Consider the following 27,114-nt stretch of genomic DNA (forward strand, 5'->3'; position numbering starts at 1 on the left):
TAAAAAGTTTGGCACCATCTTTCCTATAAGCCCCCTTTAAGTTCTGAAAGGCTGCAATAAGGTCTCCCCAAAGCCTTCTCTTCTCCAGGCTGAACAACCCCAACTCTCTCAGCCTTTCCTCACAGGAGAGGCGTTCCATCCCCCTGACCGTTTTCGTGACCCTCCTCTAGACCCGCTCCAGCAGGTCTGTGCCTTTCTGCTGAGGGCTCCAGAGCTGGACGCAGCGCTGCAGGGGGGGTCTCACCGGAGTAGAGCGGAGGGGCAGAATCCCCTCCCTCGCCCTGCCGGCCACGCTGCTGGTGATGCAGCCCGGGATACGGTTGGCTTTCTGGGCTGCAAGCACACATTGCCGCCTCATGTCCAGCTTCTTTGTTCCTACATCTTTCTCTGTCTGTCCTCATCCCCTACAACCCTTCGCTGCAGTATCGCAGCTACTAAGCTGCACTCAGGATAGACGCGAGGCTGCTTTCTAAAAACCTCGTATGTGGATGAATCAGACAATATACACAGGTACTATTTATAAATACACCTTAAAGCTTCCCTGTATTCCAGCTCTTTTAATTCTCAAATTGCTCCTGCACATTAAAGACACCGAGATGTATGTAGCCATAATGAAAACTCAGAAAACATATTTTACTGTACTACTGCTTCGTGCAATGCATTTCAGCATATCTTATTCACATAACTTCTTAAAATTCCTGAATATGAGAGAAAAGTTTACAGATTTAAGTTCTCTGCTATAGCAAAGAATGCATGAGAATTGAAAGACTTAAATGTTCTGAGACGATCTTTTGGTGGATGTTGCAAAACTACAGATTTGTGTGTGGTGGTGCATTCATACCCCCCCTTTTCTTCCCTGGGCCACTTGTTGATCTGAGCCGCTTGTTGATCTCTATTAAAATCACTTTCTGCTCGTTTCTTTGACGGTGATTCTTTAAGCGGCCTCTAAACCACTCATTCGCGACATTGTGAATGGTGCAAATGGTTCTAATATAGGTCAAAAGTGTAACGTGAGATCCTTTGAAACTTTTGGGGGAGATTAACAGCAGACTTGAGAAGAACAGTAAGAATTTGCTACCATTTTCTGTAGATTTCGGGTTCTGATCAAAATAATGCATTTTCAACCATTTAAATAATTTTTCAGAAAAATTGTTAGATGCTTCATCTTGAGCGTACGTCTGAGAAAATTCTTGACACCTATTGTGAATTTTGAAATTCTCTATTTAAAAGTAAAAGACAAAACAACAGAAGCAGTGACAATCTAGCTCTAGGCTGGCCCGCATTTACATTTTCAGACTAGATGCAAGTATACAAGGAAAATAAAGATGTTCAATTTGAAGCCTCTAGTCTGAAATACCCTAACAATAACTGTGAAAATAGTGGCTTTTCTGTCCTCTCTACCATGGAGGCTCACTGAAATGGTTTCATGAAACCACACAGTAAGTCAGATCAGAGCAATCCAAGCCATTAAAGAGAGTTAGCTTTCAATCCAACAAGTGCACAGCAAAGACCCTCTCGTTAGGCAACTGCAGGGATTTGCTCGAGTAAACCACATTTAAACAGCCACTTTAACTGTCTCTTTAGAGGATACCTATTGCCTCCACTATGCACAATTAGCTTGTTTATACCTAGCACACAAAAGCACCGACTCCTAAAAACCTCCCAGATGTTCCCCTTTTGTAGAAATGCAGCAGACTTCTTGGCACTTGGGAGATTCACCAGTTTTCTTTAGTAGCTTGCCAATCCTGGTCCTCTAAGCACGCAGTGAGGTTGTAAGTTGCCAAAATGGGTAATGCTTTCTTTTGTGTCTGATCGAATGGTCAAACAGCTGCAAAAAACGAATAGGTTCAGTAAGTTCATCTGACACAAAGCTATGCTTTTTTTGGGGGGAGTGGGGGTGTATTTTTCTGAACCAGCCAATCTTGCAGCCATACAATCACTGACGCAAGGAAGGAACAAGAATACAACAGTTGAGAAGGAGAGAAGAAATATGAGAGATCACTAAACTAAGTGTAGGAAACCATGCTTTAATTCTTCATTCTCATTAGTCTCTACTCCACACCTTCCACTGCTCCTCCTGTTATTTTCTTAGAGATATCCAGATAGTTTTGCCAGCACCAAGTAATCCCTCTCCTTGTAGCGCGGGCCCAAGACCTTTCCAGGCAAGGCAGCAAAAGCGGTGCTTTTCCACAGCTTCCTACTCACTTCCCTTTGTATTCCTCTTGCCTTCCTTACACAGGTGATTCTCCCAAATTTTCTCCTTATGTGTTCCCTGTTTCTGAGCCTCCCATTGCTGACTTGAAGCCAGTAACAAAAGTCACCAGAGTAATTCGCACTGAAGAGGTAATATAATTCTTATGAACACTGTCAACTAGGATAGGATAGACTGTATCTATTTCATAAGGGAAACATGAGAAAAACAATAAGCAACATCTCATCACTAAAAATCCTCATATTTATCCAGCTACAAGATTAACTCAAGCAACAGGAGTAAATCACCCAGGACATCAGAGCAACACTCGTTAGTACAGAAGAAAAAAACTCCAATAAGCTAAAATCAACTTGCTGGGACACTGACATGTTATTTATTATACAAGTAAGTTATTCTTACAACCATATACTTAAGCAACAAGGCACATCTCAGCTCTTGGTCAAAGATTCTTGTTTTTTCATCCTTTACAGTATACGTGAAAGCCAAAACCAAAACAAGACTTACTGCATTTCTACAGTTTTTAGATGAAGAAGTGATTAAAATTTATCTGATTTTTTCGAGTTATTTCACAGACATGTCAGTACACCTCTAGGTACGAGTAGCTCCTATTAGTTCCATCCTGCTACAAGGATGGAGTGTTGCTCACCTACCAACTAAGCAGTGATTTACGTTCTCAAGCTTGGTGCAACCAAGTGACTGAACTAAGACAAACTCTGTATAATGTCTACCAGCCTATAGTCATGTGTTTGGATGAAAAGACAGCAGATGACAACTTATCCACTTGCAAAGATGATGCAAGCAATTAAAAATGAATTATGTGAAACATGGCTCAAAAGTTTACATGAAAAATAGGTTTTAAAATTTCCAGATGCATAAGTCGAGATACTTCAAATATCACACTATAGGCTAAACATTCTGTTAAGATATCACTTTTCTTTATGGACATTAGTAGTGCAGAAGTTTTGTTCACATGGTCTTCAGGTTGAAACCAGGGAAGTAAATATATTATCTGATGAAAACATGGAAGAAATTGACTTCTGTAATGACAGGATAAAAAAATACACCTGCATAATTGTGCAGACAGAGTCCCTCAGCAACAAAAGAAACCTACATGCAACTGATTCGCTTCCTGAGAAATGTGGGAGATGCATTCAACTACCTTACTCTAAATTTACCGTCTTCCTCATCCCTTTTTCTTTTCAGGATACATTTTTTCCTCTGTCTCTTTTTTTTTTAAATACATGCAGGTTCAAAAGGCATCTGGTGCTATGTCCTTTTTAAAATGTTAAAAATTATTACCCTAGCTTTTGGATAAATGTATATTTGTTACAGCTCCTAGCAAAAGACAGCCTTTTTTTTTTTTTTTTGGCCGATGGCTACATACTTTAACTCCACTCTAGTGAGCAGGCAAGATTCTACATCCGCAAATATCCAGTTGTAACATGCTTACAAGATTAATATTTTTATAGCTTTCAAACTAACCATTCAGCAGAAGGGATCAGACAGGTATAGAAGACGACCATTTTGAATAAAGGCATATTTACGATCATATCCTTCAAGGCCTGAGGCATCATTTGTAGCTCAGCTTAAAAAAAAAGATTCTTTGTCATCTGAAGGATGTCTGGAGAGCGTTCACACTTCACAAATATATGAATTACAAGCTAACTGGCAATAAATGGAGTTTTCAGTAGTCTACGTCAACAAGGCTCCGTGCCTTAGAGAAAATACAAACACCAGACCCCAAATCTGAACCCTTCCTTTGGACCATCCCGCGTCTGTATTGCTCTGTTCTGTCGATATATCTGAATCCACTGCCATTTAGAACCACCTCACCAGAGCACAGTGCTCAAAACCAGTTCTGCAAACAAACCGCAGATTTATCTCGAGGGATAAAGTTCAGTCTTATGCTACTGCAGACCGAGAGGGAGGAGGGGTATGTAGTATCACCGAAGGATTTTGGATTTTCCACACAGACTGTCAGGTGTCATTCATAAATTATTCATTCAACCATTCATAGAAGGATAAATTCTTCGTTTGGTATTGGAATATTGTCAATTAATTTAGGGTATGAAGTCGTTCAGAATGAATGTCACAGAACAACATAACTTAAAAACTGTAACGCCCGAGTAACTGCAGTGCATGTATGCTGTGCAGTACTGCTACCAAATGCTTGCAAAGCCAAGGAGCTCCAAACTGACACTTTACAATCTCCCACCTGAAAACTCCTATAAACAAGCAAATGGGACTTAAACTGAGAATAACTGTAAGTAAAGATATAAACACTACCAAGCAGAACAATAGCTGCAGGTGTTATTCAATTTCCACTTACATTTTCTTCTAGCCCTGTAAAAGTATTACTGAAGTATTACTCTATACATTATTGCTAGATATAATGCACACTAACTGTAGGCAGATACATTTCAACTGGAAGCACTATCAAAACAAATTTATTTTATATGTATTTATAAAAGTATGCTTCTCAATTTTGTCATAAAGCATATTGGAAAAAAAAATTACATAAACAATTTTCCCAATGATAGAAATTAACAGTTATAACCACAATTTTAAAAGACAGCTGAAGAGTTACAGAATTCCACAGCTCCCCCTGTTTTGCCAGTGCAAATTTTTGAGGGATGTGGTGTAAGGTGTATCACTGAGATGGTCTGGAACTAGATGCTACCAAGGCCCTGTTGCATCCCGCCTTTAACAAATGACCAGACTAGATCAGTGGTGTGATTTCACTTATCACACAGACTTGCGTATTTTTACTAACACGGCAGTCTCCATCTCCGCTTTGAGAACTGTGGTGCAGGAGTGAGTGACCCATGAGCAGCAGTTTAAACTACGCTCCAACTACCCCCTTGCAAAATTTGGAAACTGATGATGTTAAAATTTCTGCTTTTACTTGGGATACATTTATAAGTTCTTTAATGCAAACTATGGTTGTTCCTGCTCAAATGACTACTACAGAAATGTCAAATTCTTGCATACCATAAAGATAGATTGGGGAATACCACTGTTCTCTAATAAACGTAGCTATAGATTAGCAAAAGGTTTTACTAAAATGAAGTTTTATCAACTGCTAAACTGTAGCTTACTCTTCATTTTGCTCTGAAACAGAACTGCACAGCAGAACTCAGTTTGCTGCTAAGAATGCTCTATGTGCAAACTTCTATATTTAAGCAAATGGAACTCTCTCCTCTTCTGTTCTCTGAGCCAGAAGCTAAAAAAAAGTTGCATGTAATAGCAAACTCTACATGAATTAGACAATAAGCGTCTGGCTTTTAAGGCCAAAATTACCAATACTTCAATCAGTTCTCCAATCTCCCCAAAAAGTAGTATCATCGGTATTATTTTTCTGAGGTATATTTGACTTTTTTTTACCCTTAAAAACTTTAAGTACTCGTAGTAGGATTACACATAACTCTATAGAGTATTAGTAGAAATACTAAATTCTCTCTAAAGAGATGAAGAGCTGTGAAACACCAAAATTTACAAGTGACATTATGATTAGAGATCAAAGACAACTGAATAACTTGAGGAAAACCATAAAGCAAGGTGAATGAGCTAATGTTGATAAATACAAAATTATATTAACTATTCCTATCAAAGTGAACCATATGCCTTCCATATGTAGGGGGTGGATGACAGAAGCATAACTATAAAGTTTGACACACTTAGGTTAAAATGTTTGGCTAGGCATGAAGACTTTTTCCAGAAGTGCCGTAAGGGAAAAAACTCGGGTCAATGGTACATTAAATAAGGTCAATAATTTTAACCACACTCTGAAACAGATGCCCACAGTACAAAATGTAGACAATTCAGTACACACCAACAAGAAAATTCAGAGGGATAGAAAACTATATACCAAAGGAATGAAGATTAAGTGTGGAAATGGTCAAGAAGGGAAACAAATACCGAATGATGGCAGACGGTTCAGGTTTTTTACTGATGCTCAGTTAAAACAAGAAGAAACTCTCAGACCAGTATTCACAGGCTTCCTGTTGTGTGCAAGTACCGCATCTTTAAGCAGCACTGTACGATGATGGCAAGATGTGATTTTCTTCACGCAGTGAAAAACACTCCTTCCTGTAAAATCTCCTACAGGCATACAATTTTGTCATGAGATGGCAATATTTTGCATCAAAGTTGGAGACGCAATTTAGATAGCTTTCCTGCCTCAGTTCCTGAAAGACTGAAAGTATGACTCAAATGTATTTTAAAAGTTCAAATCCAAAGTTTCAAAGGAATCTCAAATACTGCTCACAATAACATCATTCTTATTTCTACGTTTTAATTCCCTGCCCCATATTCTTGTCTAATTCTAATTTCTGAGCAGGGAAAATTAAGCACACCAAAACCAGTAACATCTTGTAAGCACTAGAACTTCAAGTGTTAAGAAATAGCATGGATTTGTCAACAGCAGATTATATCGAATCTACGTAATTTTGTTCTATGACAAGAGCACTAGAAGAAATACATCTCGAATGTAAAGCTTTTGACACTGCCACATGGCCTTCTGACAAGCAGCCTAGATAGCATAGGTGAAAATACTGTGGGGGGGGAAGAGGTAACCAGTGTAACTTGTTAGAAAGTTGTAATCAAAGCAGTAGTTAATAGTTCACTTGCATCAAAAGAAGGCTTGAAATGGGGTTCTGTCACAGGTACTGCCTCGACAGGGCTACCTGTGATAACAAATAAAAGCTAGTACCACTGTCAGCATTCTGTAGGTGATGGCTGAGGGCAGGGGAGGGGAATGCGCGTGTCATTGAGTGGTAGGGCCAGCATTCAGAGATTGCGAACTAGAGGAGAATCTATCTAAAAACAAATGCCAAGCTCAAAAGCAGCTGATCCCAACTCAAACTGAACATTGAAGCTTGTCTGTCCGTCCCAGTGACACCCACTGATTTTGTATTACCTCCACATGCGTAACCCTGCCTTGCCTACATTCACGTTCACCCAGGCTACAAAGACGATCAAAGTCCTGCAGGAACAAATGCAGTACAGAAGACAACCAGCAAGACAACAGCTCTGTGGAAAACCATGTGAAGCTGGGATGCCTGTAATCAAAGCACACTTTCCTGTGACAAGAAAAAGGAGGGGAAAAAGAAAAAAAAAAACCCAAAACAAAACCAAAAAACTCTCATTTATCACTCCTGCTTATTTTTCATTTCCCACTGCACTGAAATGCACAATCTTCCCAGTCTGCTTAGCGAAAGACGTATATCCAGTTTCGTGCACCCAATTTCAAGTTAGATCAATTGAAAAGTCAGAAGAAAGCAACGAAAGCTATGCAAATTTTATGTAGGAGTTGCCTGTGTTTGGATACAAAACACAGACTATGGGGAAAAGTGATAACAGCTGAAATATTGAAGTCACTGCAGGAAAAACAAAACAATAATCAAGAATAATATTTAAAAGCTACTGCTATTTTCTTGCCAGTTATCAGACAATATCAATGACATTAATTATTTAAGTGTTACTCTCTCTTCTAAATGGGATACTGGGGTGCTCTTCCCCCCTTCCAAATTCAAACGAACTTTATTTTTTAGACCTTTTCAGAACAACAGATAATAGAAAAAATTAAATGCTCACAGTTATGATTTAGATATGCCTGACAATTAATACTGATATATTTAAATAAGCAACTCTACCACCAAAAAAGTTATGAACTTAATCAGTTATTTTCACTGTGCTTTAACATAAAGCTGAAAATGAGGGGTTTAAAACACAGCTATCAAAAGCAAACCCTCTCAATAACATGAAGTAGTTGAAAAATTACACAATTTTAAGTCTTAAAAAAACCACAACAATTACTGTTTTAGGGGATTTCCACTTTCAAAATAGAGAAAGCCTGCTCTTGCTTGCACTGTGCAAGTCCAGGAAAACATCAATATAACAACTCAGGAAATACACTCATGAATGACAACAGCAGAAAAGAATGCACTTCCAGAACTTGCAAGATTGCTATTTCATATAACGCTTAAATAGTTACTGTAGTTAAAGTCGTATCTTTCCATTTTTAGAATGTCTACTTAAGCTTCATAAAAATATATACAATTTCAGATCGCTGATATTGAACTGGACTTTCTGAGCACTGTAAAGTAAGGAAGAGGAAGTAGCTGAGCACCAGGCAGGAAAGCACCCCAAGCCAAACAACGCCCCAAGACCCTTCAGCAGAATAAAGTACTAAAACCAGTCCCATCTGAAAGGGAGGAATCAACAGGGAAGAAACACCTGTATTACTATACCACAGGAATTGAAAATATTTGTTACACATATAATTTATGCTATCTAAAAATGAAACATTTCAGCAAGGTACTTTAAGTCAGTTGCTAGTTACCTTTTCAATATCACAGACAGCAGGATAAATTACAGATGTTAACAGGATACGTATCTACCTAATTGCATTTTTTGCCTTTCTATTTGTGAAAGAGACCACTTCAAATCAAAACATTTTAAAATGGAGCTTTTCAGCAAAGGCACAGAAGAGGTTCTACAGAGGGTTTAACCTCTTTTTGCTTTTTCTTTTAAAGCTCACCTAGTACATTCTCTATTAGTTCAGTTCTCATATGAACTAGACAGGTAAAGCTGCAAATGCCAGAGAAAATGTTAACATGTCCAGCAAAGGAAGGGCAAAAATACGCTCAAAAATCTTACACTTCTCTTGTTTAACCAAAGTTTTGTCAAACTTTTGTCAAACAAAAGCACAAGAAAAACTTAATGAAAAATGACTGCATTATATAGTCTGCAGATAATTATTTCTTCAAATAAAATTTTTAAAGAAGTTGCTTCCTTACAATGGCAAATACAGTTTGTCAGTTGTTTCTCTACAGTAATGCTGCTGGTTAACTCCAAATAGCTCTCAACACACCTTCTGATGAACATTGTTAAAATCTCTTTTTATGTGTTTTAAAAATAGACTTCAGCGAGGCTACGAATGCAGACTTCAGATCAACATGTCCAAATACGGCAAGGTAAACACACACACGCACACTCACATACTACCTTGTCCCATTTTTATCCAGTTTTAATACTGATGCTGTTGCTGCTTGTCAACATCCTCTTGTTGAGCCACAGGAAGGATATGCCCAACAATTTTGTCAGGTACATGGAATAAGCCAGAAGTCCCTTAACTTGTCATTTACGCTCACCTTAAAAGGTAGAATTTACTTGCAACTGAACATGCCCGTGGTGTTCTGGAGAGTTTCTGTCCCCAGACTAGCAAAGCAGCGCACAGGGGTCTGAGCCACGCTGGCACGTGACACAGGCCAGCCACCACGGAACAAAGCACGCGCGTCTGGTGCGGTGAAACGCAGACACATAGGAATCACGCGAGGTTGATAACCGGCCCAGGACAACCTAGGCTTCCTCCCAGGAGGACTACCCTGCCCACAAACTGCGGAACAGCGGGAGGACCGCTGTGCCCCGCTGCTAGGCATGCCTGTGCTCCAGGGGACGGGGCTGCCTCCGAGGCTGAGGCCGATGCCAGGGAGCCAGCCCTCACCTCGGAGAAGCCAGTTTGAAATCCTTTCAAAACCGAGGTCATCGCCATCACTACTCCCATCCTCAATAGAAATTAGAAACATAAAGCATTTAAACGAAGGAAAATGTAGTAGAACTGGCATGGAACAAAGCTGACATGAGCTTGGTTTCTTGTTCCATACTTGTCACCAACTAACTCCTCACAGGGGCGGGCCGAGCCTTTAGACCTCATTATCCCCAAATAAGTCTTCATGAAAGTGAACCACTTTATTTACTGGAATGGCAATATGAACTTCAAGTTTCACACTGAATTCTATGATCTAACCTCACTGGATGACCAATTTGCAAAAGATGGAAAGTCTTGCGTCCATGCCAAGTATAACATGCTCAAAGCTACAAACTTTCAACAACAAAAGAGTCTTCCTTAATAAACTATTGATTCAGTGTCTTCACAACAGACTATTTTGTGATATTTCCAATTTATTAGTTATAAACTTAATCCATTAGTGAATTGTAAGACCCACTGGCCAAAGCGAAATTCAAAAGATAGGAACAGTCACGTTACCGGCTTTCAACTTCAGAGAGAAGTCATCTCTCTGGAGACTGTTCATTTCTGGAATTGGTCTTCCTTCATTTGAAAAAGGACAGAGTTTACAGCATAACCATTAATGCTTTTTAGCGAATCTCCAACCGCAGAGAAGAGAGAGCTGCTAGTAGTGGCCACTCAAACTTTGGGGTGGAAGCTGTATTAGAAACAAATAACACTGGAAACTTGGTCCTGTAAGACCTAGCTTTTCTAGACATTGATTGATGCATGAATAATCATCATAACGGTGGGGCACAGGTATTTATTTCGTGGATATAGTGATGAAAGAGCAATTAAACCAACAAAAAAAATTACTTGCTCAACAAACTCGAGCCTAAAAGACAGAATAGAAAAAATCCAGTTGCCGAAATAGCCACGGACCACATTGTTATGGACTGATTTAAATTTAAAATAGGAGGATAATTTAAGTAGGCAGACCTGTAACTGAAGTCATCGATTTCAGAAAAACGAATCTTATGAAATAGAAAACAATGTGGTGAAATGAACCAGCTGAGCTCTGTAGAGCTGTCTGACGCTACTGCTACCCAACAAACCTGTATCTAGCCAAGGCAGTGGAAGGGATGACACACAGAAGCATGCAATGTACATCTAAGCCAACAAAGAATTACTTATCTGGGAAGCATACCTACTTTAAAAGAGATACAAGTGAAAAAGTGGAGCACCCTAAGGGGAGAGGAGAAATCTACAGGTCCATGAATTTTGAGAACTGTGGTTTTCCAAGTCAAATAATAATGGAATTATGTGAAAGTTGCAGACAGTCAAGACAAACAAGACTTGCTAAAGCAGAAAAGAAATTACAAGAGTAACAAAAACATTTGTCTGTAAAGAAAACAGTCAGGTAATACGCTACCACGTACTTAAGACAAAATAAGCTACACTTGGTTTCTATTTTCAAATGATCATTATTATGTATTCAGCCTGTTTATGGGAAGGAAGACAAAAAAAGTAGCATTAATGTGAAGCTCCACCTGGAAAGAAATTCCTCCACTAGGAATTCCCTTGTGATTGATCATGTTTAACATTGTCAAAACAACCAGTCTTCACATGTCTTCCAAATTTGTGAGGGCTTTGGTAGGCAAGACGGGCTTGGGGCATTAAGCAGGCCTATTATTATGGAAGACCTTGAGGAATTAATCTTGCTGCTTTTCTTTAGCCAAGCCAGAGATGGTGACCAATGAAAGTTTCTTTAACAGACAATAAGGTCATCACAAAGAAGTGACTGGTGAGAAGAATATGGGCTCACTAGCTGTTCCTGTGAGATAGCCACAGTAACGGCACATGCCATTGTAGAATACATCAAAAACATACTTCCAGCAGAGATTCTGAAGTGTTACTTCCATTATAACGAAATAAAAGTTAACCCAGTGCCTGGCACAGGTCTTGTTTCTCACATTTGCAGCTGGTTGTGCTGGTCTGACTGAATTCAAAGGCTGTCATGATGATAAAGGGATCAAACCCCCCTTACTTGGGGGTAAAAATGAGGATAAGGAGACATTTGAGAGAAGACCAAATAGGTCTTAAATGACGATACAGAAATTTATCTCTATAACTAGAAATTAGGAAACTTCTCATTGTAATGAACATCTTGGAAAAGTGAAAAAATATACTGAATATATTACTTGAGAATAGAATTATTGGTAGATATTTTCTTCACTGTTGTAATTCCACTGTTAGGATCCTTAGATTGGATTCCTATCATATTGGTATACCCAATTTATCTTCTCTTATGGCAAAAGGGTACGCTGGTATACAAATAAAATCCTATCTACCATTAGGAAAGTCAAACTACTCAATCACACAGTTAAAAGAGCAGAAAGTAGCCAGCTCCTCTGGGATGTGTTTACAGTCAGCATTGTTTTGATTCGTATCCTGCTGGCTTCTTTGCAACTGGAAAATGTTAAGGTCAAATCAAGGTGATTTGCTTGCTTTCCTGCTGTGGTAGGACCATTTCAATCAGGGCTCTTACATAAAACCTGCACAAATATCTTCATACAGTAGCTGAACTTACTAATAACCAAAGCTATTACTACATTTAGCATCCACCTGTAGCACTCTGACAACGCCAAGTACATCTGGACATCCACAGGATTTTTAGAATCACGCGTTCAGGTTCCACCATGTTTAAAGGTACAAATTGGCATTTGAAAACAACTAGTTCAAGCCACTGCACCTCTGTCTGCTAGTTTTATAGTAAGACTTCACATTTTGGTTTAAGTTCACCTGGGATTAAATGGGGATCTGATCCTGTCTGTTCAGTTTAGAGTTAGTCAAGGTGGTCAAGGCCATAGCTGCTCTAACCAATCCAAAATCGTTGGAGGCACAGGAGAAAATCTACACAGCTGTAGTTGTATCATGATAAATGATAACTTACTTGGGGGAGATGCTGAATGTCCCCTACCCAAGTAAATTTGCACATGTAAATCACCATTCTATTTGAAGATAACATACAAACCTACACATAAATCCTATACTGCGGAAAATTTGACAGCCACATATTCTTTCACCTAGATGAAGAAATGATCTTGATGTTGGCCAGGTGAGAGGCACAGTCACTGCATCTCCTAACATACACTTTGAAATAAAAAAGGCAAAATGCAAATCAAGTCAGACATTAGCACCACGTCATTCTGTGTTACTAGATCCACTTGCAGTGTACTGGACAAGATTAATTATATTGAACACTAGCTCTACCTTCAAGGAAAAGCTGGGCGGAAAGGTAATGTGTACTTAAAACTGAAAAGGCGCGGTTTGTATTTGCACACCTATGAATTCATAAGTTTTACAAATTTAACACATTACCTCATGAGGCAACATCACACCAAACTGTTTAACGTTCATATTAAAAAAATACACTGGTAAGAAGTCTCAACTTTGGATCATACAAGGCTATCAGTAAGGTCCTTTGAAAGGCAAACTAAGTCACCAATACTACTGTAAAGATAGCTGCTCAGTCCACGCACTATATAAGAGATTATTAAATGCATTAAAAATAAGAAAGCATTACATTTCAAAAAATAGCATATCCTCAGTTATAACCATTGTCTTCCGCTTGGATTGTGCTGTTTCAAACAGAGACTGAAAAAGTCCAAATATCAAATGCATGTAGTAAATCCAGCTACCCATAAGAACTTCAGAAAAGCTACACTGCATCAGACTAGAGATTCATTTAGCATGATAATCCTGACTGGCGACGGCCTATAGCAGATGCTTGAGAAAAAAGGACCAGAGAAGCATGCAGTTCTGTATCCCCGGGTTTCTCTCCCAGCCACCACAAGGAAACAAGTCGGCTGTACAAACAGGATAGCTTCCAATCCTGAATTACTAGATTCAGCTGAATTATGGGAATTTAATGGTAAAGCAGACAAAAAGTCCCAACATACAGTATCTGTTAAGAAGTTGTGTAAAATGAAGGAGAATTATTCTGAACACAGAATATTAGCTGTTTCCCAGGTTTTTTCCCTCATATTCTGTAAAGAATCTTCTTTTAAAACCATTAAATAAAAGTGCCAGATTCTTGCAACAAAAGATGCTGAAGAACAGTAGTTATCTGTTGTCTGGAACCAAAACTTGATTCTGACATACAGGCCAAGCAAGCTTAAGAGTTAAGAATTTCAATAGATTATATTCTTCCATAAGGATTTGCACCTGATGCCTTAGTTTAAGAAATTATAAAACACATGGGCAAGTGTGAATATAAAAGACAGTGGTACAATGGGAGGATTAATAAAACAGAAGTTGTAAAAATTAAGAAAGTTAAGAAGATTGATTAGTTACCGCAACTGCATCTTTGCTCTCCTTCTGTTTGAGGCTGTTCTAAATTGCCAGAGCAGAGGCTTTGTAGGTGGTTGTTAATAGAATGACAACAGGTTGTTAGCAGAATGACACTGCAGAGGTTCCACACTTAGTATTTATTCATACTGGGGGGAAAAGGACACACGACACTTCAGTTTCTAGAATTAGAAGGCATTTTTGCACCCAAGATAAAAATCTCTAGCCTGGCTATAATTCTGTGCAACATGCAAATCATTTCAGTCAGCTACAGGCTATTTTTTAGTTAGGAGATCGAAGCTAAGGCAGCCTCCATGACATCCTGGGCAAGGAGGGAAAGAGCAGAAATGGAGTTCATGCAGTAGTATATCCTGTCTCCCCTTCCTCCAACATGTTTAAGTTTGCCCATCTAAAGACTTGGAAGCAAGACAGACATGTCAAATATTTTGAAAGAAAAGCCTAAGCAGGCAGGTGGCTGTTTGCCACGCAGACAACAGCAACATGCTTTTGCCAATTGCCTGCTTGTTTCAGTGAACCTGGGGGAAAGTTTGCTCAGGGTCATACAGAACCAATTATTAGCTCCAAGAGAAGCATGAAATATTGAAGAAGTTACCCGCTTAGTGTTGGTAGTTCTTGATTTTCTAAGAAAAAATTCTATACAAGTAAAAGAATGCGTTCGACTGTTGGACTGTAAGATGAAGTGTTTCTGAACTGCTATTCTGATGACAAAATGCGACTGAAGAAGGTGCTGTCATACAGTGACATTCTTCTAAAGCATGATCAATCTCAGCTTCCATTCACAACGAAAAGATAATGTTTATGCCTCAAAATGCAGAAAGTGTCTTCATAGCAAGATACTTTGTTTTCACAATACTCCATCATAACATGCAAGTTTGAGAACAATAAATTCAGAAAGACATTATGCAGTAAATATCAGGGAAAAAAGCCCGCAAACATTGAGAAGTTGAGGACTCACAGGTGTTCTTTAAAGCAACCAAAACAGCAACTTAAAAACAACCTGCTACAGACTACTGCCAAAATGTTTCTATGGTGACAATACAGTATCTTTATTATTCGTATTGATCCATCCTGACACTGAAGTTGCATGTAAATTAACTAGTCTACCAACCTGATATTTTTTCCATTAACCATTTTAATCTGCAAAGATGTGCACATAGGACTAAGTAACTAATAAACGAGCTTTTAATCAGCTGCTCTTACTGAAACTGTTAAAATTTGAACATGTGAAAATCACACAGTTTGCGACGCTATAGATAAAGCGTTATTTTCAACTTTCTATAACAAAAATTATCTGGAATATTACCACAGTAAAATATTTTTGTTCTGTTGTAATATGATGCCTGTAATGCTTTGAGACGAAGGGAAAACAAAGGAAAACTCTGGAAAAATTGCAATAACTTGAGGTATCTTTGCTATCCAAAACAAAAAAATAATTGTATCTTCCTTTTCTATTTCAAATTTCAGTCCTTCTGAAACATATTAATAAATATTTATATTATAGAATAAATCCATACTAGTAATACAGAACAATTTAGTAATACAATATAAAATAATACAATGAACCATATCTAAACTAAAACAGCATTTGCTCAAATTCAAATAAGGCAAGGCTTTCTAAACTTGATGAACTACCTGCTTCCTGAAAGCAGTCAAGTTGTGATTTAAGGTATCTTCTTTTACATCTATTACAGTAAAATAGATATAAAAAATATAGTCATTATGAATACCAATAAATATATTAAGTTTAATAAAAAGTTTTATCTTCCTACACTGTGCGAGTAAATTTTCAGACTTTATTAGCGCAGGAGCAACGACTGAAGGACGGTGGCCTTCCTGCTCCTTTCTAAGCACTCGGGGATGGCCAAAATAAAACTCAGGAGCTCATCAGACAAATCTAATTCCTGTATTCAGTCTGCCTTGGTAATTCAACATATTTTAAGCTACTGAATATCTTTGGGTGGGGTTTTTTGTTTTTCGGTTTGGGGTTTTTTTGTTTTGTTTTTTTAATTTCAGTGTCAGTACATGACTTGGTGAATTTTGTGTGTTGCTTAAAAGTAACCTCTGTGTTCCACAACAACATTAACAAACTCTCTCAGTATTGGAAAACTGATTACATCAGCCTGAACAAAAAAGCATCCCGTAATAGGCAGTGTTCTCTACCAGAACTTCAGGACTTGCTTAAAAAATGTCAAGTCTTTGAACCACAGTAAGTTTTTGTGTCAGTCTTTCTATTCTGTAAAGAATTCTAAACAATGATTTTTAAAAGTATCTTCTGGAAAAGAATGTGTTTAATTACAGTGAAATCTCACAAATCTCAGTGTATGCTGTTGCTGTAATCTATGCTAAAAAACAATGGCAAAACTAAGAAAACTTAGTAATTTTCTTTCTTGTTGGATAGTCCAAATAGCATGGAGAAAACGGACACATCTCACAGATCTATGAGCCAATCTGAAATTTTTGGGTTCAATGTTTTTTCATCTCTTGTTTGAAATACAAACATGCTCCCAGAAACAAGTGATGTATTGTATCAATCATCTCACATGCCAGTATTTTCTATTTCAGCTAAAATATGGCACTGGTTACTTCCATTACATTAGTTATGAGGACAAAGCTTGATATGAAGGATATAGAGCAACAACAGATGGCAAATTCTGCTAGCGTATCTTCGATTAAGGCTGTGTCAATTAATATAGACCAACAACTCAGCATTATTCCTGGACCACAAGCACCCTGGATGAAGATATGTGCTCCTTGATCTCTTCTCCTCCACCTGTTTCACCTATTAGTTTAAATTTTGCCTTTTTGTCTGCAAGTTCTATGGAGCATGGATTTCCCTCTACTTCATAAAAGGGCACGACAATTTGGAGTTTAGGCACTATTACGGTACAAATGAAATCTCCTTTCACAATATGCTATCATTTTGATACTGTTGTCTTATTTCTTAATAACAAAATCTGGCAATTTTGTTTTTAAATAAGAACAAGACAAAAGTATTAACTCTTTTTAAGATCTGTCTCCCTGTTTACCTTTGGTTACCATGCAAGGCTTGAGTAGGAATCTGTAAAAGACAATCAGTGAACAGTGTCACACAAACACACCTGTACACAGAATTTCTCCAGTTAACACTCCAGCACTTCACTTGTCCAGAAGCCCTTGAAATCGACTGCATTACATAGAACATCTTAGTTTTAGTTTTGGGAAAGATACAAAACACTTCATTTTTAAGCATGTCGCACTGACATGGAAGTCAAGGAGTTATCATTTGTCTGAAATTGTTTCAGAGATTAGTGATTTTTTTTTTTTTTTTTTTTAAACTGGAATTACTACAAAACCTGCCACTACAAAGTAAGAGAGTTAATTCTAAGGGGAGATATTGTATGGAATTTCAGCATATTAGGTAACATATATCAGCACAAATTATATGCACACATTGTATGCACAAATCAATCCAAGAAGAAACATCTGGGAATTTGTATCCTGTGCTTATACTATATCAGCAACTGAAAGTTTCCAACGGATACCTCAAAGAAAGCAGGGAGTTGGCCAGCTGACCTAGCCACATACACACTATGTCCCGACCCACGAGAAAGCTTTCGTAAACCGTACTCCACAGGAACAGGCTAACGGGAACGATTACAAGCTTACTAGTTTACACCAATCAGATTTACCTTCATGACAACAAATGCACGAGTACTCAATTTACGTGTTATGCAATAACAGATAATTCTGCCAATAAAAGACAATGAAGAACACGTTTTTGGAATCGAAAAGATTTCCTTTAGGAGCGCTAAGGATGCATTGCCTGCTGCTGCCTTTCTGGGCAGGAAGAGGACAGAAAACCACAACAAACTGGAAAGTCTCCTGTTCGCATTATATTTCTAGCAGAGATGGCATAACTAAAATCATTTAAAGCAAATTAAGATATAGATTAGATGCTTTCTATTTGAACACGTGTAATGCAAATGCTTTTGAGTACATTTATTAAAAAAATGTTAAAAGTATAGCACAGGTGATAGCCTAAGGCTTTCCACACCGCTTGTGTGCCACAATGAGGTTTTGTTAAGAAGGCGAAGAGAGGAAAAGTTTTTTGCACCCACGCAAACAAACAGAAATCCAGAATTTTTCTAACACTTCTTCCCTGTTTCCTCACAGCTGAGCCTCATTTGAGAAAAAGCAATGTCTGGCACCACACAGTCCAGCTCCTCCCTTCCCTCACTTGCTCCCCAGATCTCTGCTACTTCTTACTCTGCCTAGCACTAGAAAAACTGCTCCTACCTTCTCGCCTTCAGCCCCTTCATCTCCTTCCAGGACATTCTCCCTCTTGCTCCTGTCTCTCGAGATGGCTCCAGCTAAGCTAAGGACATTTACTGGACTGAACTGACGCTGTGCAGAGCCACTCTTGCTGCATTTTGTCCTGCTGCCAGCTAGCACAAGAACTCTCCAGGCAAGTGAATCCCATCGGAGCTTTTGCACTTAATGCTCTGAGATGTACCTCACTCATAAAGGGATGGGGACCTGGCGCTCTAAAATCTTATTTAAGAATTCAGCGAACAATAAAGGCCAGCTAATTATACAGCCTACAGAGTATCTATGAAACATCTGCTTTACAGATCCAATAGCTAAAGGGTAATTTTATTCACTGCCCACAATTACCACCCCATGGTTGCATAAACAGTAAATACATTAAAAATCCCCCCATTGAGCGGTGATGCAGAAAGCAAGTTTCAACTCGTACACCTTCAAAGGATTTACAGTAGATTCCTTTTTTCTCTTTAATAATGAATTAATCACAATACCAATCAGAATATTAGATTAGCTATAATGTTGATTTAAGGTTCACAAACCCCCCTACATTTCTGTTAGAACACTTAGATCACAAGTCTTTTATAAGCAAAAGGCCCCACTACAGCGCAGGGGGGGAAGTCTTGATTTTGATTATTCCTTGAAGAATGAATCAATCACTCTCAAATAAAGTAACAGCTCACAGTTTTATTTTCTCCACTAAAATAAAGGCACAGTTAAAACAATTTTTAAAAGTCATTGAACAGAAAGTTGACTGGTCTTCAATTTCTAGTGCTGGGGAAGAACTTTGTAAAATGCTATGGAAATTAAGAAAGGGGGGATGGGAGATCCATAAGAGATGGCCAGGGAGACATTTTGGAGGAAAAATAGTGGTTACAAAAGAAAAAGAAATTACTATCTTAAATTTGCAATAATAGGAGGAAAACACATGTATATTAAAAGTATGGCTAAGGTTTTTTTTAAATTTCTGTTAAAAAGGCATCTTGTTTAAGAACACTGAAGCACTAAGACCAGATTTTCCCTAACTTTTCCCAAAGTAATGTCGCCTTCATTTGCCTGTAAGGCATGCCATGAACAGGACTAGAAAGTTAAAGATAGCCACAGAAATTCTCTACGGATCACTTTAACCGAAGCTTCTGCATTCGCCCTTCACTACCGACCCAAGGGGAGGAAAGGCAAGGCAGGCAGCAAACTGGCCCAACTGGTTGACAGAGTTGTGCTCTTCCAGCCGCAATGCTCTTCAGGAAGCAGAGGGCTGACTCACGAAGCCGATCCTGAAAGGAGGACAAGCCCGTGCTAGAGTCACCTCCCTGACCCTGTGACACATGCCCGCTCCACCGCAGAGCGCGGCCGGACTGGAAAGGCATGTCCTCCTGCCTTTTAGTGCTCGGAGAGCAATTAAACCTCTGCAAGATACCATTCAAAGAGCCTTCTCCTTAAGCCTTTCCTTTTAATGATAGCGTTGGGGATTTCATTATTAATAAATAAATAAATTAATCTACTGTGAAACTGAAGGAGTCTTTCCTCCCCCCTGAAATGCACGTGTCTCTCCTCTGCCTTGGAAGAAAAGCGCGCGAGGTACTAAGGGCAGAGAGGGAAAAAGGCAGCGAGTGGGAAGGGAGCAAAGGTCTGAACGTTGGTGCCAGCTGCAGAGATTTTAACTGACAGGACACTGAGATTTTCTTCTGTGCAAGCAAAAGCTTTGGGAAGGTCACCAGAGGCAGTTCTTGGCTGTCCTCATCTACCTCCTCCCTCCCTCTGCAAACCTCCCCCAAGCAGAATAATGAGTATTCCGTTTAGATAAAAAGAACATGAAAAGTTATCCAATGAACTAGGACATATCACAGGCCTTAGGAAAAGCAGCTGAGAATCAGAAAAACTACCAAGCATGCCCAGAGAACCGCTTAGTGCTGGCAGTCCCTCCAGCTCCGTCTGCAAGTTCGTTAGGTGCGGTTCTGCCGCAGGAACCAAGCACAGCTTACAGCGAGAAGGGCCGTTTCCACGGGCTTTGGTTCTGTGCTCAGCTGCTGTTACGAATTTACTCTCCATCTTCACTAGTGTTTGAACTGCCTTATTGCCAGCAATATTTGCGATCAAGATAGGAAAAGTAGCAAGCAACGTTTACAAGCTGTGCCCAAAACTCCAGTTTCAGGTCTGTAGCACATAAAGCTATGCAAGCTCAATTTTTTTTTTTCCCTTCCTAATTAGTAAAGTTTGAACTACTTCAGTTTACTTTTGGAGTGACAGTTCATGCCATAGTCATAATGATTTGCTGTCTTATTTTCACTAGAGAAAAAAACTCCACACAAACCAAAACTCTGAAAACTCCAGAATTATGAACCGCACCAACACAAGTTACTTAGGCGACGTACACGTGCTTTTTATACAAGACGACAGAACACGTTCTTTCTGCAGCAACTCTTACAAGTTGTTTCCCACCAAACCCTGGCAAATGAAGTTACTGTTCCAAACTCATTAGTTCGGCAGCCTTTTGCCCCGTGTTTCTGCACGCCTGCAGCACACAGGCACCAGGCTGAGCCCTCAAGGAAAGGAAGGCACAGATGGGCTGCCCAGCAGAAGAGGGTCCCAGGTCACGATCAGGGCTTCCCTGCCACGACAGTCAACTAAAACCTTGTGTGTGTTTATAAAAGCCCCTCTGCTGACAGGGACTGCTCTGTTTAACTAAGTTTAAACAGCTAAAAAGGAGTGCACCTTCTCATACAGTGGAATCCAATTTTAACCTAGACTCACTGATTTGATTGAAAATAATAAGAAAGTAAATGAGAGCAATACAAAATATGTCTGATAACAGGCTCATAGGTTTTTTTTTCCAGACAAGTATTCACAAGTTCTGCTTGCTTTTTAGGGGTCTTTTCTATACCATATTACAATAACTATGTTCTGGTAATAAACCCAATTATTCTTGATTACACTTATAACAACTTTGTTAAGCTCACTGAGATCCCTGAACTAGTCAGTGCTTTCTTGCACCAAATACATAATCAGATAAACGCTTGCAGAACTTACTCATTTTCAGCATCACAATTAAGAAAAAAAAACCAACGAAATTAAGACAGTACTCACAGAGTCCCATCTTTTGGAATTGCTTTAGCCTTTCATCTGTTATAAATGTATTTAAATAATCTACATAAAGTGAAGCAGAAGTACATAAAGTTCTTATTTATGTTTCCTGTTTTGTTAATATGCAGAGCGTTTCTTCCACTGAGGCTTCTCTCACAATGCACGCAGATTTTCTATACTAAACACGTGACACAGCTTACTAGTTAAGATTACTATTATTTTTACATAGCACATGCTATCATTCAATATAAAAAATACCCCAAAATGCATTTTGCTAGTACATGAAGCTGCTATAAAAAAGGTAATGTATTGTATCGCTTTCCTTGTTTACATTGTGTGACTGAATTAATCTGTTCATTATAAAAGGATCCTGCATTACTATTAAAAAAAGCAAATACCAAAAGGTGTGTTATATTGTTGACATTTTAACAAAAATTAGAACAAATTCTCCCCTCTTATAGAAGACTACTCTCTCATGAAACTTGCTCCAACTGTGTTTTATAGCAGAACTTCTAATACTACTATTTATCCTTAACATCTAACAAGATGACAGGAAAAAAGACATCATTTTTACTGGAAAAGGCCCATCAGCTGTCCTACCTTAATTAAAAATATTAATAGCAACTTATTTCAGTAGCAAGATAGCACTTTTTACAAGCTATTTAAACAAAAGGAGAAAGTTATTCAATCTGTCTTTCACAGACAGGTTACATTCATTTGCATGTAATATTGTAATATTTAACTGAGACACTACAGCATATCAGTGCCAACAATAAGCTTTTGCCCCCAAAACACACTCCTCCCATTTTAAACTTGATGGACAAGACCTAATTAGTGTATCTCCATAAACTAAATAAGTACATTTAGTAGGTTCCCATATTTTTATCTCAGTGAACATATTATTTGGCATTTACCTCAAAAATACAGTTATTAGTTAAAGGGGAAAATGTTGTCATCCTTGTCTTTTCCTAAACCCCAAGTTATCAAAACATGAGAATGCTGAAAAAACTGAAAAGCTAGTTACTTACTACCGCAAGTCCAACCACACCTTTTCCTTCAAACAGTCAAATCTTGAAGCAATGACTAACGTAAAGTTAACATGGAGCTAAAGGTTATAAAAAAAAAAAAAATCAACAAAGGTCTACAGGCCAAACACAAGCACTTTAGAAACACACAGTTCTTCTTTAGTGAGATATTGATGCATTCTGAAGCATTAGCTGGGAAGAGAAAAGGACCAGAGAGGCCTCAATTCCTAAACTGTGTTTTTCTGTGGCATTTGGTATTTCTACCTTCCACACAAATTACAGTCATGTAAATATAATTCTTTGCTGAAACAGCCTGGGTTCAGTGTCAGTATTAATGTTATTCTTCCGAGACTTCATTTCCCAGCTGTCCTAGCCTTAGACACAGTAGCTGTATCTACAGATACGCTTACACTTTTTGTTAGACCACTGCAGAGTGCCTTAGGTACAGGCAAGCCTGCTTCATCTCCATAGGCAAAATCCATCAGCTAGCAAACGTCCACGTGTGCCACAACACTCACCCAGATGTGTTCAAATTGTGCATGTGCTACTTCTCTCCTGTTTATTTTCATTTTTTGATCAGAGAGGGGGAAAAAAAAATGCAAGAAGTTACTAGCTTCAATAGCTGTGCTCCCACTGCGTGGGCAGAGGAGCCCCTGCCAGCTCTCCAGTACCTGACTAATGGTACACAACTCGAAGTTTAGCAGTCACGCAACGGTTAAAAAAAATTCACGCTTCTCAGTCACGGCCAGGGAGCACACCGACGGGAGTCTGCCTCAGAACCGGGGGACACAAGGCAGCCAGCACGGAAACGCCGCGTTTGAGGGAAAGCACGCTGCCCGGCGCGTCCCAGCAAGGGCAGGGCAGCGCGTCCCGCCGCGAGCAGCGCAGCCCGGGCGCGGGGCCGCCCAGCGCGGTGCCCTGCGCTGCCGGCTCGGCGGCCGCCGCGGTCTCCCCCGCGCACGGCACGCCGGCCCGCCCGGGCGGGAGCGCAGGCCCGCCCCGCCGGCACCCGCCACTCCCCAAAGTTTCCGCCGTGCCACCGCCCGGCCCCGCACCGCCCCGCGCCCCCCGGCCGTGCGGCGCTGCGGGCGCGGTACGCGCTCCGGCGGGCGGCCCTGCCTGCCGCGGCGCGGCTCCCGGCTCCCGCCCGCGGAGCCGCGCACCGGCCCGCGCAGACGGCGCCCTTCGGCGCACGGCGCGGCCGCGGGCTGCGCATCCGCCGCGGGCTCGCCCCGCGGCCGCGGAAAGCCGGCGCGCGCGGCTGAAGGCGGCGGGCCCGGGCTCCGCGCCCCCGACCCGCGGTTGCCGCGGCGCCAGCCGCGACCCCCCCCTGCGGGCGCCCCGGCCCAGGCGCACCTGCCCCCGCCCGCTCCCGGGCTCCCGCGCTCCGCCGCCCGGGTGCCCGGCGCGGAGCCCGGGGCAGGGACCGGGCGGCGGCACCTCCGCCCGCAGGGCCCGCGCGGCGCGGCCAGGCACCGGGCAGCAGCGCGGGCGCGGAGGGCACACCGTGCTCCGCCAGCGCGGAAGGCGAGCGGCGCAGGCGGGCGGCGGCGCCGCGGACCGGGCGCGGGTCCGCCTGAGGCGGTGGCTCCCCGGCCGCGCTGCCCCGGGCCCCCGGCGGGCTCCGCCGCCTCGCCTCCCGCCTCGCCTCCCGCCTCGCCCGCGCGGCGCCCCGGCCGCGGCCGGCCCGCGGCCTCCCCCAGCCCTCGCCCACTCACCGCGCGGGGGCAGGCGGCGGCGGGGCGGCCGGCCCCGCTCAGCGCGCCGGCGGGCCGCGGCGGGCCCTAGCCCGGGGTCTCCATGGTGGCGGCGGTGGCGCCGGCGCTGCCGAGCCCCGCCGCCCGCTCCGCCTGGCCTCACTCCGCCCCGCTCGTGACGTCAGCGCTGCGCCCTGCCCTGCACCCGCACCCATTGGCCAGGCGCAGCACAGGGCAGCGCTCCATTGGCTACTGCCTCGTGTTAAACCCGCCAATGGCGGCACGACTTGAGGTTGCTATGGTTACCGATGCTGTGAGGCGGCGGAGTGGAAGGTGCTGCCGTCCCCTCAGCGCGGCGCGCGGGGGTACTGGCGGGGCCGGGCCGGCAGCGCCGTGCGGAGGGACGCGGCGGCTCCGCACCGCGCCCGGGGTGGCCGCAGGCGGGAATGCCCGCTGGGCCGGGCCGCCTGCCCGGGCGAGGCCGCTGGGGCGGGAGGCTCCTCCGGCGCCACCGCAGAGCCCGCCGGCCTCCTCGCGGTGAGTGTCCGTGCGCGGCGCGGGAGCGGGCGGGGCGCAGGTGGCTGGAGCAACCGGCCGCAAAATGGCCGCTGCGGCAGTGCCGGGGCGGGGGTGCCCGCGAGGGCCGCTGCCGGGGGCTGCTCGTCCCCTCGCCGCCGGCCGGGCTCTCCCGGCGAGGCTGGCCGCCGCGGGTGGCTGTCTCGGCGGGCTGCCGTTGTGGGGCGCCTCCCGCTCCGTCGAAGGCGGCCTTGGAAGTCGTTGGGGTCGGCGTTGCCGCCGCAGGAGCGGTAGCAGGAGTTGGCTTCAGTTCGGGCTCTCCGGTGGTTCCTGGCGGGCTGTAAAAGACCAGAAACGGGAGACCCGCAGTGGCAATGCAGGTTTCCCGGCAGGACGTATAGCCCTTAGCTCTGCTCTGCTCTGACGGATGAAGTCAAGGCGTTTGTGAAATATAGGAAAAATGCTTTCTATAGTGTTTTAAAATCTCACCGTTGTGAAGCTTCTAGTACTGGTATAGAGAATGGAGAAAAGAAAAGCCAATATATCTGAAGATACTGTAAAACACTTTCAAAATAGGTTTTGGGTGAGAGAGCATGTGTGTTAAATGCTTTTTGAGCTACGTGACCAACCCAAACACAAACCCTCCCTATGTTTCTCGGGGTTTTCTGATACCATTTCCTCTTCTCCCAGTCTAGTGCTGTTACAGCTGCGATAGGACACTTGCCGCTTCATTGACTAATATGATGATGACACTGTAATCGGCTAAAAGAAGCTAAGACCAAATTGCCACTTAAATCTTCCCAGAAGTGCTTGTATTCTCATTTTACTCTGTTGCTTTTGCCTTTTATCTTTTCCTGATACTTGTCTAACGCACTCAGAAGGCTCCAGCTATTCTCCTGCAGGCAAACTTGTATTTGGGGTGTAATTTAGTGAGCAGCTCTTGCTGTCATAAGAGGTTGTCTTATTCAACCCCTTCCCCTGTTGTGTTGACAGAGACTGTGTAGGAATCCTGCTGAAAAATAGCCATGAAAATGGTACCTGCATTTTTACTGGTGTCTTTTTTTCCATGCAGATTAGTTCTCCGGTGTAGTGTGCAATGCGATGCACCATATTTTTATCTTGGCATAAGGACACGTGACAACTCTGATGTGGTTTAATCAGTGCTGACACTACAAGTAGAACTATGTCCTTACCCTCTGTTCAGAGAGGAACTGCAGGTAAAAAGCAGTTTTGAACATGGAGAGTCACCTATAAACTCATATAGTCCCTTATCTTAATTTCCCAGTTGGAATGTAATCTGCTACGCTGGAAACTATGTAGGTTATTGGTATAATTTTTAATCTCTGTAATATTTGTTGACATTTGTATGGATTAATACAGCAGGAACTGCTACAGTATGATCATATGCCAAATGGAAAACACTTGGCAGATGTAAACAAGGGTCTTGATTCCTCACTGCCCTGAAAATGTCATGATTCATTCTATGGTAAGTGGATATAAAATGTTACCAAACCAGAATGGTGGCCTCCTTCTAGGAAATAGGAAACAGGAGTCCAGAGGTATAATAGCAGAAACTTAGTAAAACAAAAAGTAACAAGGGTGAAATAAGATAAACAGGGGAAGGGTCAAAGGAGAGTGGAGGGCAAGAGAAAAGGAAAAATGAAATGTGAAATCAGAATAAGTAGATCTAGAATAAAGGGAGGAGAAAGCACAGAACCTGTGAGAGCAATGACTTTCATTAGTTGCAAGGTTGCTTCTACCAAAGGTGTAATGGATTAATTAAATCAACTTCAAATCAGTCTCAACTGGTTTTAACCTGTAATTTGGATATTGTTACATTGGCTTAGCTTCCACAGATAACAGCTTTTGGAAAAGTAGCTTACTTGCCTCCCCTGGTAAATTGAACCATTTCTTATTGTTATTGTTGTGACTGTGGAAGGCACAGTCTACTGGCAGGACGTGAAAGGTGGCATAATGCCATCTCCAGGCCTTCCAGATTCTGGGTGGTTCCAGGTGGATGGCTGTAACCCCCAGCATTATTAGGAACAGGCTGTTCCAAGTGCCCTGTATCCCTGCAGAGCCATGCATTGCAAGGTCTCTCTGTATTTTAGAGTTTGCCACTTAGGCAAGATGGGAAAGGGTAAGAAATAATGGTGAGAAGGAGAAAGTGATCTTGAGCCAGTTTATTTTGGCACAACAGAAGTATAAAGAATTAAAAATAATATTTTGAGGTCCTGTCAGATTTGCAAATATATTGAATGACTATCAATGAAGAACAGCTATTTCATTCTATCTGGTATTAGTCATACAGTCATAGATTTTTTATTTGTTTTGGCACCCAGAGCAGCCGATACATTCTCTAATTTGACTGCTGCGTATCACAGGCCATCTATTCCCATC

At 41.7% G+C, this 27,114-nt stretch overlaps 1 protein-coding gene across 4 annotated transcripts in view; it reads right to left on the reverse strand.

Annotated features, from left to right (window-relative positions):
* Window positions 1–24,353, reverse strand: part of PKP4 (plakophilin 4) — a 100,550-nt gene extending 76,197 nt beyond the window's left edge. For 2 of the 4 annotated variants that reach the window (XM_075152608.1, XM_075152604.1), the window contains exon 1: window positions 24,220–24,321. The gene's annotated coding sequence lies outside the window, so the exon portion shown is untranslated. Of the gene's footprint in view, window positions 1–24,219 lie in introns of all 4 variants that reach the window. The other 2 variants (XM_075152606.1, XM_075152605.1) reach the window with 2 other exon arrangements.
* Window positions 24,354–27,114: the final 2,761 nt, after the last annotated feature.

This window comes from Calonectris borealis, chromosome 6 (genome assembly GCF_964195595.1).
Source record: "Calonectris borealis chromosome 6, bCalBor7.hap1.2, whole genome shotgun sequence".
Taxonomy (NCBI): Eukaryota; Metazoa; Chordata; class Aves; order Procellariiformes; family Procellariidae; genus Calonectris; species Calonectris borealis.